Raw genomic sequence first — 9806 nt, forward strand, 5'->3', positions numbered from 1 at the left:
TACTCATTCCGGCACGCTCTATGACAAAATACCTGACGCCCCTAGACCGGAATTTTCAATTCCTCCCCCTCCTAAATCAAATAGTGACTCTCATGCCGGTGATGGCGTGATTGGCACAGCAAACACGAAATCGATAAAGGCTTCATCAAAGAAAGCCTGTAAGAATTCAGATCAAAATGCAAAAGAAGAAATTCTTGCTTCGGAAGTAAATGCCATATCCGAAGATAAAGGCAAAGAAACCAATCAACCAGGAAGCAAGAAAAAGCAAAACAAAGGGAAGAAGAAGAAACAGGGTGAGTCATCCCCTGGAAAAAATTCTTCAAACCCTCCTGGAAAAGGGAAACCAAACATTCCATGTATGATATGTGATGAAGATCACTGGACAAGGGATTGTCCTTACAAAGCTGAGCTTAAAAGGTTCTTTAAAAGTTCCCAAACCTCAGCTGTGTTGACTGATCCGTTTCCCAGCCCAGGTCAAAATCTGGTTGATAGTGGAAATGCTTCCCCGTCGCAAGTACTTATGTTGTCGGTTTCGAAACAGCAGAATGATGCTTTGATTTCGACAAGGAACAAAGATTACGGGAATCCTCAGCTGTCGAACGAAAAAGGTAAAGATCAACCAAGTAGTTCGACAACAACTTCGACAGAAGTTGTAACGCCCACCATCCCTGAATTAACAATAAAACTGCCGAAGGGTGTAGTACACAAGTCGACATTTAATCCTCGTGCCAGAGCGGCGCAGCATTATAACATAGTGGAAGATTTGGCCCAATCGCCATCCGCTATGTCGACTCTTGAAGTGCTACAAAATTGTCCAACCCAAAGGCAGGCGTTGTTATCGGCAATTGGTGGGGTTGATCCTAAGGATTCCAATCTTGTATCCTTTGATCACAAGGGATATGATCCTCAGTTACCAGCTCAGCTAGCTTTCCTTATTCAAGTGAAAGCACTCAACAAAACTATTCACAGAACAATAATTGATGAGGGAGCCTCGACATGTATTATGTCAATGAGTTGCTGGAAAACTTTAGGATCTCCAACCTTGTCTCGATCTTCGACGACATTAAAGGCTTTCGACGGAAGGACTTATACCCCTTACGGTATCCTTAATAACTTGAAAGTTGAACTAGGAGGAAAGACGGTAGAAATTGATGTAGAAGTCATTGATGGAAATCTTGACTATAACATCCTACTAGGTAGACCATGGATTTATGCCATGGCAGCTGTCGTGTCGACTTATTTTAGGAAGATCGCATTCCCGTTTGAAGGAGGGATTACGATCGTCAACCAACAGAATTTCCTCCCTAATGGTTCGCAAGTTACAGGAAGCATTCCCATGATCCATGAGAGCAACCATTCAATTCAAGATATCGGAGTAGGATTATTGAAAGACCCCACATTGATGGGAACTTTCGCGCTACCACCTCCTATTTATACAGGAAATGTACCGTTTGTAGCAACCTGCAACATGATATCTTCCACGAAGGTCAACATGGATCATTCAATGGTTTTGCCCCCAAGCCCTTTAGAAATATTGTAGCAATCAATGTTTCAAGCATGGGAGGCGAGCCCAAATCAACGCTCGTCAAGCATTTGGGTAGATAGGTCTAGAGAATATGGAACCCCATTAGATCCTTGGTCGAGAGTACATGGGACTGACGAAGGAATCTTACAATCAATGATGATTGAGGGGGCACCATGGAATGATCACCACCATCGTTCCTTTCTTCCGGAATATGAAGAAGATACTCAAAGTGACCTTTATCACCCTTCAGTATTTGAATTCCTAACAAATACTGTAAACACGGTGGACTCCGAGCGAAACCTATCCAATATTGAAGAGACTATAGCCATAAATATCTCGACTAAAATAGATGTTGTAGAGAATATTTATGTCGGCAAAGGTTGTTCCCCTTCAGAACTGGAAATATATAACGCTCTTTTTCGCGAATTTAGAGATGTCTTTGCTTGGTCATATGATGAAATGCCAGGCATTGACTCGAGTATCGTTGAACATGAAATTAAAATGTATCCTGATGTCAAACCAGTAAGACAACGGCTTCGGCAGGTGCACCCCAAGAAAGCCGCTGCCATTAAGGTGGAAGTTGAAAAACTCCTCCATGCTGGATTCATCTACCCGGTTCCTCTAACTGATTGGGTATCGAATATTGTCCCTGTTATGAAAAAGCAAGGGACGATTAGAGTGTGTGTCGATTATAGGGATGTAAACCAAGCTTGTCCGAAGGACAACTACCCTACACCCTTCATCGACCAGATAATTGATGAATGCGCCGGATGCGAAATCTTTTCATTTATGGATGGATTTTCCGGGTATAATCAAATAAATATTCGCCCACAGGACCAGTCAAAGACTGCATTTATTTGTCCGTGGGGCACATTCGCTTATCGAAAATTACCCTTTGGTTTAAAGAACGCAGGGGCGACGTTTCAGAGGGCAATGAATTATGCCTTCCATGACATCAAGAACATTGTTCAACCTTACCTCGACGATCTTCCGGCTCATTCGCGAAAGCGGACTGATCATCCGCAGCATTTAAGAGCGATATTTCTACGTTGCCGACACTACAAGATAAGACTCAATCCGCACAAATGTGTGTTTTGCGTCGGTTCTGGTCGTTTACTTGGCTTTGTAGTCTCTAAGGATGGGATTCGTCTCGACCCTTGTAAGGTTCAGGCAATCATTAATTTGCCTCCACCTTCAAATTTGCTTCAGATTCAGAAACTCCAAGGGAAAGCAAACTTTCTGAGGAGGTTCATTCCAAATTACGCAGAACTTGCTAAGGGTTATACTCGTCTTTTGAAAAAGGATGTACCTTTTGTCTGGGACCAGGTGGCGCAAGCTTCCTTTGATGCTCTGAAAGATTGTCTAGTAAAAGCATCATTAATGTACGCCCCGGACTATCAAAGAGATTTTAACCTGTATCTGGCTGCAGCGGATACGACCATTGCGATGGTTTTAGTTCAAGAAGTCGATGGAATAGAACATCCTATCTATTATTTAAGTAAAAACTTAAACGATACAGAAAGTAAATATTCTTATGTTGAAAAACTAGCGCTTGCAGCTGTTCAAGCAATTCAAAGGTTTCGACATTATGTCCTCTTTCGGAAAACTACCATCATGTCAGATTGCAACCCCATGACTTATATACTGTCGCGACAGTTGCTGGGGGGAAAATATTCAAAATGGATAGCGATCCTTCAAGAGTTTGATCTGGAATTTGTGAAATCCAAATCAAAGAAAGCTCTAGTTTTCGCAGAATTATTGTGCGATCTCCCATCATCGTCCAACGATGAAACATCGGAAGAGTCAATCGTGGACGAAAGTTTGTTTCTGATATCTGTAAGCGATGAGTGGTATGGAGATATCATAGTTTATCTCCAAACCCAAAAGTTCAGGCCTAACACCTCTCGCTCCGAACAAAAATGTATACGATACCAAGCAAAAGACTACATGATCGTCGGTGATACACTTTACCGTCGTGGTGTCGATACAGTTCTGAGGAGGTGCCTTACCCATGAGGAGGCCGAAAAAGCCCTGAATGATTGTCATTCAGGCGCGTGTGGGGGCATCAGTCTGGATATGCAACAGAGCAAAGAATCTTACGAGTAGGATACTTCTGGCCAACCATGTTCAAAGATTGCATAACCGCAGTCAGAAGTTGCCATGCTTGTCAAATCTTTGATAGCAAAACCAGACGACCACCTGCACCTTTACAGCCGATAGTTACTGTTGGGCCCTTCGCCAAATGGGGCATCGATTTCATGCAATGTAACCCCACCTCGACCGGGGGGCATGGGTATATTATAGTCGCTGTTGACTATTTTACCAAATGGGGCGAGGCGATGCCTACATTGGATAACACTGGTGAAACAGCTGCCCTTTTCTTTTTCAATCATGTAGTCGCTAGGTTCGGCGTACCACAGGCTATAGTTACAGATCATGGGTCGCATTTTCACAATCACATGATGGTCGAATTAGCTAGTCGTTGTTGACTATTTTACCAAATGGGCCGAGGCGATGCCTACATTGGATAACACTGGTGAAACAGCTGCCTTTTTCTTTTTCAATCATGTAGTCGCCAGGTTCGGCGTACCACAGGCTATAGTTACAGATCATGGGTCGCATTTTCGCAATCACATGATGGTCGAATTAGCTGCCAAGCTAGGGCTATCTCACGACAGCTCTACCCCATATTATCCGCAAGCCAACGGACAAGTTGAGGCAATCAACAAGGTCCTGAAGCGTATGTTGCAAAGGATGATTGGGGTTCATAAAAGAAGGTGGCACCTAATCCTGTACTCAGCCTTGTGGGCTTACCGAACGTCGGTAAAGAACGCAACCGGGTTCACACCTTTTCAACTGGTGTATGGCCTGGAAGCAGTCTTACCAATCCAGTGTGAAATTTCGTCGCTTAAACTCGCAATCGATCTTCTCCCCGGAACTTCAGAAGAAGAGGCTTGTTTCTTGGAACTAATCCAATTGGATGAAACCCGTCATGATGCCGCTTTGGCTAACGAAGCTCATAAGAAACGAGTCAAGGCTCAGTTCGACAAAAATGTCAAACCCCGTGTCTTCTCAGAAGGTGATTTGGTCTTGCTTTATGACCAAGAATCCGATAAATTGGGAGTAGGTAAATTCAAGTCCTTATGGATGGGCCCCTATATTGTTAAAAGGGTGTTAGCAAAAGGAGCCTACGAGTTAATGGATTACGATGGAATTCCACTGGCGCAGCCCCGCAACGGGTTGTACCTCAAGCGTTACTATGCTTAAATAGTAACCTGCATGCTTTTGTTGTATTTTGTTTTCGCTAAAGTGTTTGTCCTGGTCGAGTGATCCACCTTTTCATTTATTGCAGATGTCGAACCTTCTGGAGACATGTGTTGGATATGCCGACGGAGCGAGTCGTAGTTCGCGGAACTTATCCTCCGCAGCCTGGGCCATTTTTGATCTAAGCGGCGAGTTAGTAAGTTTCAAAGGTGTATGTATTGGGCAATCAACAAATAACATCGCTGAGTATAGCGCGTTGATAGAACTACTCTCTGATGCCATCACACGTGGCATACGCCGACTAATTGTCAGGCTAGACTCACAGCTCGTAATACTACAACTCAATGGTATATATTCTGTTCGCAATCCAGCTATTTATCGCATGTTCCTAAGGGTTAAGATCTTGGAAAGACGATTTGATTCAATTCAATATCAACATATTTCAAGAAACTTAAACACATTAACTGACTCATTAGCGAACTATGTGTTAGATAGACATTTGCAACATTTATAAAAAGGGACACATCATCAAAGATTGTACATATGGATCACATAAATCAACTAGGATAAAACCCGAAAATCAAAATACATATAAGCTGTTTATATAAGTTCATACATAATGTTTTGTAACCAAGACAAAATTGGTCATATGACCTAAAAACTCAAAAAGTTGCTAGGGGGCACCCTAGCCTAGTGGTGCTCATGATAGTACGTCACGGCCTGTGCGATCATGCGCAAGAGACGAGTCCATCGTCTAGGCACGCCGATAGTATGCCGCTGCAGCTGTAAAGGTAACTCGTCAATCTGTACATCCGGAAGACCGCGAGTAAGGCTCTCAACCTGCTCCTACACAGCTGTAAGGGTCTCAGTGTCATCAAGATCGCGAATAACAACCCTCCTAGCAGGCTCCACTGCCGGGGCAGCAACTGGCGATCTCGGACGAACTGCTGGACGAACAGGACCAATATCTGCATGCACCCAAGAGTACAACTAAAAGTCTTGATAGAATAAAGCACAGCGACATTATGAATAAGAACAATAAACAGTAATATGGTCAAGGAGTTTACCAATGGCGCCCCACTGTTCGCCATCCGGTAGCACCAAATCCGGATCACCTCGGAAATCCATACCCACATATGGATACTCAGAAAACGCCATCTCCTGGCGTTCGAACCACCTAAAGAAGGCCTCGGTAAAAGTAATCTGAGGTTGACCAGCATGCCTAGACATGTGGTCGACCCACCTCTGCATGCGTGGCTCGGTCGGAGAAGGCAAGTCGAGTATGATGTACTGAGGCTGCATCAGTGGGATTTTCTCCAAGGCGAAGTCTGTCAGAATAGAACCAAATCCAAAGTTCTTCAGCTTCCCGTCCTTTACCTTGGTCAGTTGACTTTTCATCTGAACAAGTACTGCATCACACCAGTTGAATACTTTCGGTTGGAGACACTCCAAAGCATGCTGCATATAAGATCTGTTGGCAACATGTAGAGCTGCGCTGCCGGCCATCCTACCAATAGTGAACAGAATGGACCTGAGAGCCCGATCAGTAATCTCATGGATAACAATCTTGCCGTCTCTGCTCGGCTGAGAACCTTCCCTGCAATACTGGCGGACATAATCTCTGGTGGAATCAGTCCCCCGGGCCGTACCTGACAAGGAAATGGGGGCACCTCGCCTTGACAGTCCAGTCAAGAAGTACATGTCCTCTATGGTCAAGGGGATGGCCTTTCCCCTAATATGGAACACTTGGTTAACAGGATCCCAAGCATCAAGCATGTACTGCAACAAAGAAATATGTGCTCTCATACTAGAGATACAGAAGAACTTCAGCAGGCCACAGTTCCGCAGCGCGTTCACCGTGACAGGGTCATGGAGGGTAATCATGTCCTCTTCTTCATGTTCTCGTTCTCGCCATGTAAGGGACATTTTGTTCAGAGTTCCCTGCAAAGCAAAAAAGAGAAGGAGTAAGTTCCTGATTTTGATGAAAAACTGGCAAAAAAATCATCAAAAAATGACCTTAAAAACTCAGTTTTTGAGCCCAGCGCAGGCAGAGAGTCTCCCACTTGCGCTAAGGGTCAGGTTGCCTTAAGGCAGCTTGACCTTCAGCGCAGGTTTCGAAAGGGGAACCTGCGCTGATCCTAGGGCGCCCTGGCAAAACCCCAGGGGCTAAGAAATACTGGAAAACATGCATGAAACAGGAAAAGGAAACCATGAAAAGAAAGAGCTAGGGTTTAGCTCCTACCTGGTCCAGACGGCGCCGAAAATCGTCCGCAGAATCTCCCAGAATCAGCTGGTGAAAATCAAGGGGGAAGAGGCACCTCCAGAGCTCCAACAAACCAAATGCAAATGAAATGGTAAATGAGAGGTAAAAACACCTTTTAATGGATTTTTACACAGTTTAAAGTGAAATATTAGGGTTATAATCTCATTTTCATGCAAATATTATTCATTTCTAACAAAGTTTGTTGCAGCAATTGAAAAAGCAGTACTATATTTGAAAAGAGAAAAGCTAGTAATGGTAAAAAATCAAAATTTGACCATATAATCGAGCAGTTTTACCGCGGAATTTATGCTCGTTAAAAAATAGAAAAGCGAGATCCGAGCAGTTTTAACACATAGTTCATGCTCGTTAAAAAATAAACATAAGATTGAGCAGTGTTTTGGCGCATTCAAGCTCTTTAAAAAATGAACCCAGTACCGGTAAATAACCATTTGTGATCGTAAAATTATTAGCCATAAAAAGCCTTGGTCGTGTTTGCACCCGCCACCTCCATTCCATTTGGCCAATCGTTCACCTCCATATGATTGTTTACCTATTTTGAGGAATAGCTGCGAAGAGTGATTTCACCTAGCCATCCTTGTGACACTGCCGTGATTGGAAACTTCCAACCTGTACCTGGAATCTACTGTTATCCCTGTTTATCACTCGTTCCTCAAAAGACGAGTCTTCTTTGAGCTCTTTTCATCTGACTCGTAAAATATGAAAAGTTTGCGGAGTTTTGGCCTTCCAGCTCGTTAAAGTGACCGGAAGAGCTATCCCTCCTCTAGATTTTAATCTTTTTTGGACCTGAGGGATTATTACACAAAAAGGTCGAGCGCTTGTTTTATTCGGCTCGTTAAAGTTATCGAAAACTCATCCCTTCTGTATTGTTTTATACTTTTTCGGACTTAAGGGATTAGATGACGAAAAAGGAATTTTGGAGTTAACTTTCTGTACCTTTTCAGACTCTCTAAAATTGAAAAGGACCGAGTTTTCCTTGTCGTTAGACTCGTTAAAATGATTAAATAGCGACAAACTTGTCTTTAGACGAGAACGAGTTTCCCTATCGCTAAGCTCGTTAAAACATAGCGATGGGCTTGCCCGAAGGGCAGGTTATAGAACAAGCATATGTTATCCTCCTCAAGCTTAACAAAAATAAAGAGGTACTGGTCAGAAATGATTGGGGAAAAATTGGGAGAACCTCAAAGCTTTAATGGTAGCAAGTCGCTCTTGAACATGACACTTTGTCCTCCGTATCACATCGGGTTGGGTTGTTTTCATTCACCGGTCTCATCACCATGGTCCTCGCCAAACCATCCGCATTTGGGGTAATGCTACCGATCCATCACATCAGTGTCGTTATATGTTCAAGAGATGTTGTTCAGAAAAAGTCAACCGTGTCCCATCCACTGCGATACATTATCCTTCATCCACCCATGATCGCCACCCTGAATCATATTTCACAGATTGTTTTCACCTCCACTAAAATCATTAGCTCCATTCCGTGTCACTGATGTGGGATTCATTAAGGCCCTCCTTTGACGGATCGCTTCTTGTCGACTTCGGCTCATTATCCAAGAAGTTGATCTAGGAACAACCCCCTCAGTACTTTGAAGCTTGCATGCCTCAATGGCAAGTTTCTCACTTCCGGCGGCAGGTATACGTCAATGACCTTCGACCAGAAGATTTTGCGTGGTGTTCGACGCCAAGTCCTTTATTCACACCATGTGAATTGTACTGCAGTACCTTGAGGGTCATTGTCATTATTGGTGATTCCTCTCGCGCTTGTTAACGGTTTACATTATCGACCGGTAATCAAGCGATGTCTTTCCATGTTCGACTTCAACGCAATTCTCACATGGATCGACTTGTACTTAGAGTGAAGATCGAACGAGTTTGAAGACCCCGGATCTAGTTTCATCCATCCGGGCTGCGATATATATTCAGGAAATATAAAGACATTTGATATGTACATCATTGCAGCAGATGATCATCCTACTCAAAGGATGATAATTTAAGCAGAGAATTATCAGTCTACCATCAGACGATCGTCTGTTCTATGTACCAAAATGAATTTATAAAGCTGAGCATGGGAATGCCCGCCTCAGCTAGATCATGAAAGCAGAATGAAAAATAATGTATTGTATTGTATTTTATTACAGGGCACCTCTCAGCGATTGAATGAACTTCGGATCCTCCTGATAAAGCATTTCACCCGATAAACGACCTCATACTTTAGGGGGCAACTGTTATAGACATTTTTGTGCCTTACAGCATGAAGCATGAAATGTCGATAATCCGAGGGATCCAAAGTCCCTAAACATGTTGTTCCTACCCCTAGAGGAACAAGGTCAGCAAACCACAGCACTAAAAATCAGTTCTCCACCTGAAAACACTAAAAAACAAGCTAATTCTGGATCATGTCAACTGCTCCACTGAGCATCTGCGCTGAATGTCAACTGCTCCACTCTGTACCTGCGCTGAATGTCAAATCTAATGAAGGCTACCTGCGCTGGGCGAGATTGGCCAAGTGGCACAGTCATTCTGCAAGGTGTCAAATGCCCAGGAAGCTTCCAAAATGACACTTGGATCAGGGAATTCGCCTTGTGATGAGTAAGAGGATCTAGATCTCCAAGTGGAAGCAAGAAACTCCAAGTGGACTCAAGAACTGAAGTATAACTGAAGTGGGAGAGGACACTAGTCAGCTTCATGCCAAACTCAAGCTGACTCATCCTTTCTCCAAAACTCCTATATATA

This window comes from Pinus tabuliformis, chromosome 4_2 (genome assembly GCF_031772625.1).
Source record: "Pinus tabuliformis cultivar Carrire ecotype Pingquan chromosome 4_2, CPIR1, whole genome shotgun sequence".
Lineage (NCBI taxonomy): Eukaryota > Viridiplantae > Streptophyta > Pinopsida > Pinales > Pinaceae > Pinus > Pinus tabuliformis.